We start from the raw sequence: 12,330 nt of genomic DNA, 5'->3' as shown, positions 1-12,330 counted from the left end.
GTAAGATGCTACTCCAGGAGAGAGGCCATGCTCTACACACTGTAGACATGAAAAAATAATGTTTGGCCGGGCGCAGTGGCTCACACCTGTAATCCCAGCACTTTGGGATGCTGAGGTGGGCGGATCACGAGGTCAGGAGATCGAGACCATCCTGGCTAACATGGTGAAACCCTGTCTCTACTAAAAATGCAAAAAATTAGCCGGGCGTGGTGGCAGGCGCCTGTAGTCCCAGCTACTCAGGAGGCTGAGGCAGGAGAATGGCTTGAACCCGGGAGGCGGAGCTTGCAGTGAGCTGAGATCCCACCACTGCACTCCAGCCTGGGAGACAGAGTGAGACTCCGTCTCAAAAAAAAAATTGATGTTTAACCTTCTTCGGGTTATATTTTAGTGAATGTTAACATATGATCCAAAATTCTATGGGATTTCTAAAATTCTAATATGCCTGAGTCTATGCTGTCAATCATTATTATGGTTATTGTTATTGTAGGCCACAGAAATAACCACATTTCCTTGTCAACTGTGTCTTCAGCTATGAGTATTTAAAGTCATTTCCACAGTTAATTGTTTAATTCTGATGCAGTTTCTGAAAACTTCACGAGCACGCAAAAATCCTAGAACATATGGTGTCTTTTAGAAGTTTCAGAAAAGGATGGAAAGAACCCTGAAAAGCACTCTTGAACAAAGTCCGGGGGCAATCCAGGGAGCCCAGGCCCAGACCCGGCAGGCAAGAGGCAAGGCTGCAGCAAGCAACCTTGCAGGAAGGACGACCTGCGCATACCACCACCTACTGAGCCTCAGCACAGGCGAGGCTTCCCCTCCACCTGGGCTAAGTGGCAGGGGCCCAGGATCCCTCCCAGGTAAAAGGTATGCCCTTGGAAGATGCAGAGGCAGGAGAAACAATCCCTTCCTTGGCTGGCTCCAGGGGCCAGAGTCCTCAGAGAGCTCTTTGTGCTTCCCTGACAACCCCCCAGGGCGGTCTTGTCGCCGGAACCCTGCGGGGCAGCAGATGGTTGTGCGCTTGATCAAACACAGGCAGAGATAAGACAGTGTCTGGGATTGCCCCAGAGGTGCCATCGCTGGCAGGAGTCAGAGGACACTTGAGACGGTGATGTGCTCTCGCGGAATCTGTTGAGCTGAGCTGACTGGTCTGTGCTTCCTCCCCGGCCAGCAGGGAGACCGAGGGGAGAACAGCGCTTAGTTAGCCTGGGGCGGCCTGCCGGGGAGCAGCAGGCCCACCCCCTTCCCGAGAGGCTTGACTGGGCGGGGGTGAGGCCAGGGTCCAGTCCTCTCTCCAGTCTGCCAGGAGCTGAGGCATCACCCCGAAGGGCATGCACCTGGGGATCCATCTCCAGAGAAGCTGAGTGGGCCCAGACTCTGAGTGTGGGGGGTGTCAGCAAGCAACGGGGGGCTGCACGCACCGCCAGCGGAGCCCCCTCAGGGCTCCTCACCCGCCATCCATCCGTGGGGGAAGCCTCCAAAGTGAAATGCACAGATCAAAGCAAACCCAAGAGAGGACGGAACACAGAGGAAAAAGGCAATGCAGGGGCAAAAGAAAACTGGAATCTAGAGAGAAGGGAAATGACAAGGAAATAGGGAATCCGGGACTCCAGGAAGAGGGGCTCTGAGAAAAGCAGCAACCCGGGCCCCAGAACACTTCTAACACCTGCCAGGAGCACTTAGAAACAAAAAATTATGCCCGAGAAATGAAAAGCTCAAATAGAATAGGAACATGAATTTGAGAAAATCGATTAGGAAGTAGAGAAAATAATAAAATCAAAGGATCAACCCAGGAAGTCCAACTTATAAATACTAGGAGTTCCAGAAGGAAAGAGAGGAAAGAAATTATTACAAAAATATTCAATAAAATTTCCCAAAGTTTAGTTTTAAGATTTAAAGAGCCCACTGAGTTTTCAGCATAATAAATGGGAAAAAAAAATCCCACCAAGTTATATATTACCAGCACATTTCAGAACAGCAGGAATAATGCTAAAAGTTTCCAGAGAGAAATGGGGCAGATAGGTGACAGAGATTTTTTTTTTTTTTAATGGAAGAAAGAGGATCAATTCTTTTATAATTCTGGGGGAAAGGTATTCCCAGCCTAGAATTTAGCACTCAGTCAAATCTAAGAGTAGAATAGAATCATCTCAGACATATAAAGTCTCAAAAAATTTACCTAAGGAAGCTACTAGAATACAGATTACAGCAAAACCAGTGAATTAGCCAAGAAGTAGGAAAATGACCCAGTCCAGGAAAGGACCCAGAATCCCCCAGGTGGTGAAAAGAAATCCTTGGGCTGGGGCTGTGCCACTGCTCCCACAGGAGTAGGAGAGGGAGTGCCAGGGAGGAGATATTCACAAAGAAGAAGTGAAAGAAATTGATAGATGAGGAATGCATTTGACCATGTGAGAAATATAGTTTATTTACATAGTTGTTGAAGAGTGTGAGCTGCCACAGATACATGGAAAATTAAATAAACAAAAAGAAGCAATGATTAACTCCAGGAAAACAAAAAGTACAAGGAAAGCAGCATGATCCCAGTACACTACTGAGTTCATCAGTGAATAATACTGACATTATCATAATAAGAATGCAGCACTGATTTTTAAAAAATGAAAGTTGTAAAAGATACCTCATTCCTAATACCCAAAGACATGTGGAGCTGTTTGGGGGGCAGGGATGGATTTACCCAGAGTCCATCCCTGTGCTTCTTCCTCCTTATAAACTCATGCAGTGTGGGTAAATCTCTCACATGGTGGGCAGCTCAGTCTGCTCTGTGAAAAAAAAAAAAAAAAGTCTGTAAATCTGATTACAAATCTGACCGGTGACCCAAGCCTAAGTGTTCAGAATCTGAGTTCTGGGGGCTCAACCAAGGTTACCTGTACATCCTTCCACACAGCCTGCCCAATTCTCCAGCAGCTGTGCAGTGGAAACACATGGGTTTGGGGTACAATGGTGGAAGATTTGGGCTCTCTATCTGCTCTGCTGAGAACAAGCTGCATGACTTTGTGCAAATCTCTCAGCACCTGGACTTGGATTCCTCATCTCTCAAGTGAAGGCAGTGATGCTAGGTGGTGTGTCTCATGAGGCTGTCCTGGCCATCCACTCTCCCACTTATGAGCACTTACTACCTGCCAGATCTGCGCACATATAACCTCGTTTGGTTCTCACAATAACCCTGAAAATTAGGTATTATTATTTCCCCATCATGCAAATGAGAAAATTGAAGCAACTGGAATCAGTTCTCCCTGTGATTCCTCCTCCAGACTTCAGCCAGAAATATCTAACAGTGCACGGGTCATTTCCTGCTCAAAACCCTTTGAAAAGCTTCTACTTCTAAAATGTTGGAGTGTTTCCCATTTCTCCTCTAAAAAGGCACCCAAAAGCAACCAAGAAGAAGAGGAACAGTGACAGAGATGCTACTGTTGATAAATCGAAGGGACATCTAAAATTGAGAGCCGCGAAATAGAAGGGAAGACTGCCAGGCGCAGGCACGCCAACCAAGGCATGGCGGGGACTTGGGGGAACCTCGCCCCTTCGGAGCTCAGAGACAGCCAGCACAACATGTGTTTTTTTTTTGTTTTTTTTTTGAGACTGAGTCTCTCTCTGTCGCCCAGGCTGGAGTACAGTGGTGCAATCTTGGCTCCCTGCAAGCTCCACCTTCTCAGTTCATGCCATTCTCCTGTCTCAGCCTCATGAGTAGGTGGGACTACAGGCGCCTGCCACTACGCCCGGCTAATTTTTTGTATTTTCAGTAGAGACAGGGTTTCACCGTATTAGCCAGGATGGTCTCCATCTTCTGACCTTGTGATTCCATCTGCCTCGGCCTCCCAAAGTGCTGGGATTACAGGCGTGAGCCACCACGCCCAGCCCCAGAACATGTTTTTTAAGGTTAAGGTACATCTTTTTTTTTTTTTTTTTTTTGAGGCGGAGTCTCGCTCTGTCGCCCAGGCTGGAGTGCAGTGGCCGGATCTCAGCTCACTGCAAGCTCCGCCTCCCGGGTTTACGCCATTCTCCTGCCTCAGCCTCCCGAGTAGCTGGGACTAGAGGCGCCCGCCACCTCGCCTGGCTAGTTTTTTTGTATTTTTAGTAGAGACGGGGTTTCACTGTATTAGCCAGGAGGGTCTCGATCTCCTGACCTCATGATCCGCCCGTCTCGGCCTCCCAAAGTGCTGGGATTACAGGCTTGAGCCACCGCGCCCGGCCGGTTAAGGTACATCTTAAATGATGAACCAATGAAGGTCGACAGAATCTGAGAGCACAGGATGGAGCTGGGGCTTCCCAGCACTGGTGTGGTTGGGACATAGGGTGATGGGCTGTGCCAAGGTCATGAAGGGAAGCCACGTTTGTCAGGAAAAGCCGGTGGTTTGCAGGGGTGCAGGAGGGAGGCCTGTACTGAGCTGCCTGAGCTGCCTTTGGGTGCAGATCTGAAAGCTGAGGATTGATAAAGCTAAACACAGTGGCCTCATGCCTCATGTGAGGATAGCCCCAGACCACTCTCCATGGAGCCCCCTGCCAATAGCTGCTTCCGGAGGAGCTCAATCAGAAGGAAGCTAGCAAAGCTGCTATGCAAAGCCATCACTACAAAAGGGGATGTGGGAAAGAGCAGGACAAACACTACCACAAAAAATGACAAGTATGTAAAGTAATTCTATTGGTTCATTCTTGCACTGCTATAAAGAAATACCAGAGACTGGGTAATTTATAAAGAAAAGAGGCTTAATTTGCTCATGGTACTGCAGGCTGTACAGGAAGCATAATGCTGACACCTGCTTGGCGTCTGGGGAGGTCTCAGGAAACTTATAATCATGGCAGGAGATGAAGAGGGAGCAGGCGTGTCACATGGCCGGCATAGGAGCAAGAGAGAGCTGGAGGAGGTGCCACACACTTTTCAACAACCAGATCTCAAAAGAACTCACTATCATGAGAACAGCACAAAGAAGATGGAATCCACCTCCATGATCCACTCACCTCCAACCAGGCCCCACCTCCAACATTGGGGATTACAATTCAACATGAGATTTGGGTGGGGACACATATCCAAACCATATCAGTAATGCATATGTTAATTAGCTTGACTTAGCCATTCTACAACACATACATATTTCAAAACAACACATACAAGATAAATATATACATTTTATTTGTTGATAAATAAGTAAATTCATTAAAATGCTATGTTTAAAAAGTTTTGCCAAACATAAACAGGTAGTGTAGTTCACCTGGAAACTACACCACTCCACAGAGAATTGATTTGATTTGATTTCAGATTCAAAGGAATGAATTCAAAGGTGAGTTTGTAGGGTAGCTGCTGGACCAGATGACTTTACAATTGTCCCTTCTAACTCTCCAGAGGACTCCATGGCCCAGGAGCACCACCAACAAAATGTCAACCTTTGGTCTGCCTTCTTCATATCCTCCAGGGAAGTTCTGACCAATTTCTCTTATAAGCTTCCCACATTGTCCAAGAAAATGTCCACAGTCCTTCAGGATGAGTCTAAAGGAATCTTGACCATGCACAGTGTATTAGTTCATTTTCACACTGCTATAAAGAAATACCTGAGACTGGGCAATTTGTAAAGGAAAGAGGTTTAATTGACTCACAGTTCCACATGACTGGGGAAGCCTCAGGAAACTTACAATCATGGAGGAAGGCAAAGGAAAAGCAAGGCACGTCTTACATGGCAGCAGGAGAGAAAGAAGAGTGCACTGGTGAGCTGACAAACACTTTTTGAAACCATCAGATGTCGTGAGAACTCGCCCACTATGACGCAGCAGGAGAGAGAGAAGAGTGCACTGGTGAGCTGACAAACACTTTTTAAAATCATCAGATGTCATGAGAACTCGCCCACTATGACGAGAACACCAAGGGGAAAACTGCCCCCATGACCCAGTCACCTCTTACCAGATCCCTCCCTCAACATGTGGAGATTACAAATTGAGAAGAGATTCCGGTGGGAACACAGCCAAACCATATCACACTGGCAGGAAGCTTTGTGAAACAAGCCCTGAATGCCCAGGAAGCCTAGCCAAGCTCAGAAGGCAGCAATTGGGAGGAAGGGAATGGGTTCTTGTGGGTTTGGTTTAAACTATACTCTAGGTCCTCCCTACTCAAAGTGCAGTCCATGGAGGAGAAGGAGGAGGAAGAAGAGAAAAGAAGAAGATGACTACGATGACAACAAACAAGTAGTAGACGAGATCTTGGGCCAGAAAAATTCTGCCCTGGATGAAATGCAAACTGAGATTAAACAGTTCAATTTTGACTTCAAGCGAGAGAGAGAGAGAGAGAGAGAGAGAGAGAGAGAGAGAGAGAGAGAGAGAGAGAGACAAAGAGAGAAAGAAAGAAAGAAAGAAAGAAAGAAAGAAAGAAAGAGAAAGGAAAGAAAGAAAGAAAAAGGAAAGAAAGAAGAAAGAAAGAAAACTACAAAGTGTTCAGTGAAGCAATAATTTCTGCAAAACAATAGCAAAAACAGAAAAACATGAGTGCATGGAAATTACAGCAAAATAACAAAAGGAGAAGGAGCATGAATCAGCAGAGCCTAAAGAAAGTAGGAGAATTAAACAATTGTGGAAACAAAATTAAATAGGAAGCTGCACAGAGAGAGTGGACTCTGCCATTCCTGGTGAGGAAGGAAGAGGACAGCAGGGGATGAGAGGATGCTAGTGAGCAGGAACTTGCAGGGCACTGGCACCCAGTCATCATGACAAATCATATTTTAATGCAAGCTTGTCTGACCTGCGGCGCAGAACAGCTTTGAATGCAGTCCAACACAAATTTGTAAACTTTCTTAAAACATTATGAGATTTTTTGTGATTTTTTCTTTAGCTTATCAGCTATCATTACAACTGTATTAGTTCGCTTTCAAACTGCTATAAGGAAATACCAAGACTAGGTAAATTATAAAGAAAGGAGGCTTAATTGGCTCACAGTTCTGCAGGCTGTACAGGCAGCGTGATGTACAGTTCCTACATGAACAGGAGGCAGGCTATATAGCATGATGTACTGATGTTCAGTATGTTTTATGTGTGGTCCAAGACAATTCTTCTTCCAGTGTGGCCCAGGGAAGCCAAAAGATTGGACACCTTTGCTTTAATGCAATATTCTTAAAATCAAAATTAATGCATAATGAACAAAATATCAAAATTTTAAATAAAGACAGAATCAATTTTTTCCTTTTGCCTCAGGCTCCAATATGATTCCACAGAGCACTGGAGGAGAACACTGAAAGAAAAATGAGCAAGAAGAAGTGAAAGTAAACACAGGTTTTAGAATAATTAAAGAGAACCTCATGGAAATTGAATGGATAGTTATTGTACTTGAAAGAAACCCTTAGGTAGCCAGGCCAAAAACAAAATGGCAATAAAAACCTCAGTCTTTTTCGTAGGTATGTTGAGGTATGTATTAGCATGTGTAGCAATACCTAACTCACACGCTTTGTTTGTTTGTTTGTTTGTTTTTGAGATGGAGTTTCGCTTTTTGCCCAGGTTGGAGTGCAGTGGCATGATCTTGACTCACTGCAACTTCTGACCCCCAGGTTCAAGCAAGTCTCCTGCCTCAGCCTCCCAAGTAGCTGGGATTACAGGCACCCGCCACCATGCCTGGCTAATTTTTGTATTTTTAGTAGAGACAGGGTTTCACCATGTTGGCTAGGCTGGTCTCGAACTCCTGATCTCAGGCGATCCACCTGCCTCGGCCTCCCAAAGTGCTAGGATTACAGGCATGAGCTACCACACCTGGCCCCTCACATGTTTTTAATTTGTGTTTCCCTAGTGACCCAGATAGATACCTCCACACATGCATAAAAATATTGAGGTTGTGGTTGTTGTTTTGTTTTCTGGCCTGACTGAAGGGAGTCTGCTCATCCTTAATCTTAAAGATCTGCTGGACCATAGAACGGTTCCTTGGATTCTATGGTTCAGCTGAGCCTAAACTAAAATTTTAAAATAACCCTGACAAAAGGAAGTGATCACGGCCGGACATAGCACTGGATGTGGTATCGGGAGCTCATTTCTGTTCAGCCTGACGTGCGGTGCTGCTCCTGAGAGCTGACTGTGAGCGAGGAAAGAGGTTCTGGGAAAAGCGAGGGTGCATTGCCCTGCCTCTGAGAGATGGTAGCAAACACTTTAAGCCACCCTCCTTTTGAAAATAGTTTACATAGCAAGATTCAATATTGAAAATGCATCCTAAATAAGTCATTGATCAAGACCCAAAATGAAGAGAAACATGGATTCCTGGAAAGTCAGTATCAGTTTTGCCCTAAGGGCATCTGCAAAACCTCAAGGTCTAACCACTGAGAGGGGCTTGGAGAGGGGACACAGGGTCCCAGGGTGAGGAGTCTGGGAGGAGGCATTGGCATAGAGCTGGAAGACTGTCTCGGATCATTCTTGCTGCTAGAGCAACACACCACAGCCTGGGCAAGGTATATGTAATATTTATTTCTCACAGTTCTGGAGGCTCAGAAGTCTAAAATTAGGGCACCAGCAAGTATGATGTCTAGTGAGGACCCAGTCTCTCTGCATCCTCCAGAGAGGACAAATGCTATGTCCTGACACAGCCAAAAGGACAGAATGACAAAGGGGGTCACATGCTGTGGGAGGCCTCCTTGATAAAGGCTGTCTTCCCACCCACAGTGAAGGAGCCTCACGACCTAATCATCTCCCCAGGCCCCACCTCTCCATACGACTGTGCTGGAGATTACATTTTTTTTTTTTTGAGATGGAGTCTCGCTGTGTCTCCCAGGCTGGACTGCAGTGGTGGGATCTCGGCTCACTGCAAGCTCCGCCTCCCGGGTTTACGCCATTCTCCTGCCTCAGCCTCCCGAGTAGCTGGGACTACAGGCGCCGCCACCACACCCAGCTAGTTTTTTTGTATTTTTTAGTAGAGACGGGTTTCACCTTGTTAGCCAGGATGGTCTCGATCTCCTGACCTTGTGATCTGCCCGCCTCGGCCTCCCAAAGTGCTGGGATTACAGGCGTGAGCCACCACGCCCAGCCTGGAGATTACATTTCAAGAGGACTTTGAGAGGGAACACAAACATTCAAACCTTAGCAGAACCTAAGTGTGAAACAGGAAGTAAACCCTCAGAATTGAAGGAGTCCGTAAAAGAACCTTCCTGTGTTGAACAGTGGCTGGAGGAGAAACTCAGCTGAGACTTCATGAGCGTCAGTCAGTCACTGTGTGGATTTGCACCTCAAAGCAGAAAAAAACCCTCGCTTATAAAATTTGCTTGTTTTTTTTTGGAGACGGAGTTTTGCTCTTGTTGCCCAGGCTGGAGTGAAATGGCGCGATCTCAGTTCACCACAACCTCTGCCTCCCGGGCTCAAGCGATTCTCCTGCCCTAGCCTCCTGAGTAGCTGGGATTACAGGCATGCACCACCAGGCCCAGCTATTTTTTGTAATTTTAGTAGAGATGGGGTTTCACCATGTTGACCAGGCTGGTCTCAAACTCCTGAACTCAGGTGATCCTCCTGTCTTGGCCTCCCAAAGTGCTGGGATTATAGGCGTGAGCCCCTGCGCCAAGCGGATAAATTTTAAATTTAAAAAGTGACGTCAGATGCGTAGAGCCCCTAGAAAACTAGAGGAAATGAATTCAAATGAAGGAAGTCAATCCCAACTAAAGCTTCAAGAAATTCCCACAGATAAAGTTCAAGGAAATTGGTCAGCTTACTGTGAAAAAAAATGTCAAAACTCACAAAGAAATAATACAACAGAGAACCAAGAGAAAAAGCAGAATCAGACCCAGACTTCGGATCAGACACAGAATGTGAAATAAGTTTAAAGGGCTTAAAGAAATAAAAGAGAGACTTAGAAATATGAACAATTAACAAGACACTGTAAAAATTAACAGGCAGACTTGAAGGGGGAACGCATAGACGAACAACATTTTTAAAAATGCGTTATATAGTAATTGAAATTAAAAACTCATGGCCGGGCGCGGTGGCTCAAGCCTGTAATCCCAGCACTTTGGGAGGCCGAGACGGGCGGATCACGAGGTCAGGAGATCGAGACCATCCTGGCTAACACGGTGAAACCCCGTCTCTACTAAAAAATACAAAAAACGAGCCGGGCGAGGTGGCGGGCGCCTGTAGTCCCAGCGACCCGGGAGGCTGAGGCAGGAGAATGGCATAAACCCGGGAGGCGGAGCTTGCAGTGAGCTGAGATCCGGCCACTGCACTCCAGCCCCGGTGACAGAGTGAGACTCCGTCTCAAAAAAAAAATAAAAATAAAAATAAATAAAATAAAAACTCAATGGACAGCAAAAAAGCTGCCACAAAAAAAATTGAGGAAATATAAGATATATCTAAAGAAATTATGCATAACCCAACCAAATAATAAATCAAAAAGATTTAAAAATACGTTTTGAAGAGGGAGAGTCATGGAAAGCAGATTGAGAAGATTTAACATAACTAGATTCCAAGAAGGAATAATAGGGAAACGAAGAAAAAGCAAAATTTGAAGAGATAAAGCCTGAGAATATTCTACAATTATTTCAAGGTGGTAAGCCTCAGATCCAGGAAGCAATCGGCCCTAAAAAGGGATACATAAAAAGAAATCTGCAATAGACATGTTACCAGGGAAGTTGGAAGCAACAGAAAGAAAAGATCGACCATTTACAAAAGATCAACAAATAACCGATGACGGGTATGTATCATTCAGAAGATGAGCAAATCACCCAGTGACCTTTCACATTGTTAGTTATCTCTGCTAAGACCTTTTTCTGGGCATTGAAGCATCCTCAGTTCATTCCCAGGATAGGCCAGGAGTGTGTGACGCCTACAGCCCCTGAAAGCAGCCCTTGGCCCATGATGAATGTTAAATATATGGCCCGCCTTCCTTTCTCCAGGTGTGGATAACTCAGGAATGCTCTAGATAGCCTCTTGGAGCCTCACAGGGAGACTGAGGGCCAGCCCCCGACAGGAGCAAATGGCCTGATAGTGTCCCCATCCGCTGCCTCAGCCCCACTCACTGCCAGCGCTTCCTGACATCACATCCCAAACTAGTAAGCACCCGTATCATCAGGGCCAGCTTCTGGGGGAACCCAAACAGGACAGGCTCCAGCACAGCAGCCTTCTGTACCCCTCACCCTCTCAGCAGGCCATTTTTCCTAAGGAAGCCCTCCTTCCACCTCATTCTTTTTTTTTTTTCTTCTTTTTTTTTTTTGACAAAGTATTGCTCTTGTTGTCCAGGCTAGAGTGCAGTGGCACGATCTCGGCTCACTGCAACCTCCGCCCTTCGGATTCAAGTAGTTCTGCCTCAGCCTCCCAAGTAACTGGGGCTACAGGCACATGCCACCACACCCAGCTAATTTTTTGTATTTTTAGTAGAGATAGGGTTTCAGGATGTTGGCCAGGCTGGTCTTGAACTCCTGACCTTTAAAGTGGATCACTTGCCTTGGCCTTCCAAAGTGTTGGGATTACAGGCGTGAGCCACCGCACCTGGCCCACCTCATTCTTTTTTTTTTTTTTTTTTTTTTTTTTTTTGAGACGTAGTCTCGCTCTGTCACCCGGGCTGGAGTGCAGTGGCGCAATCTCGGCTCACTGCAAGCTCTGCCTCCCAGGTTCACACCATTCTCCTGCCTCAGCCTCCTGCGTAGCTGGGGCTACCGGCACCCGCCACCACGCCCAGCTAATTTTTTTGTATTTTTAGTACAGATGGGGTTTCACCTTGTTAGCCAGGATGGTCTTGATCTCCTGACCTGGTGATCCACCTGCCTCAGCCTCCCAAAGTGCTGGAATTACAGGCATGAGCCACTGCGCCCAGCCCTGCCCACCTCATTCTTTAGAGTCATGGCCTGGCCGTGACACCAGCCCCCAAAGGCACGGTGGCCAGGTCTGTACACATCCAGCCCATTCCCTGCATAGCGACCCCAGGAAGAGGTGTCCCCACTAGTGACTTCTTCTGAGGAAAACAGTCATGCAGGGTGAGAGTTTAACCAAGGACATGAGGGATCTGCTCAGCCAGCAAGGCTCAGGGCAGTTGGGGCAGGCGTCTGCCTCTTCTTTCAGTGGACTGCAGGGGCCGAGTGAGATGATGTGCATGGACACGCTGCAGACTTTCCAGGAGCGTGTGCTGCTTCACACACGAGCCAATGCTGGCTGCACATCCACTATGCACACAACACTGTTGGAAAGAAAGAAGAGCAGTCACTCGACCCAAAGCAGAAGCAGATGATGATGATCGTGACAATTATTACAGCAATGATGCGAGTAGGAAAAAGCAAGTTGTAACTAAAATCATAGGTAAAAACTACATGGAAGACATCAGGAAGGGCTGGAAGGAAGTTAATATATGTGAAGGCACTTGCGCTTTTGGGAAGAGGGAGGGTATATTAT

Source organism: Trachypithecus francoisi, unplaced genomic scaffold (assembly GCF_009764315.1).
Source record: "Trachypithecus francoisi isolate TF-2019V2 unplaced genomic scaffold, Tfra_2.0 Lachesis_group13, whole genome shotgun sequence".
Lineage (NCBI taxonomy): Eukaryota > Metazoa > Chordata > Mammalia > Primates > Cercopithecidae > Trachypithecus > Trachypithecus francoisi.
The sequence above is the reverse complement of the archived record's forward strand: the minus strand, read 5'-3'. Positions refer to the sequence as shown.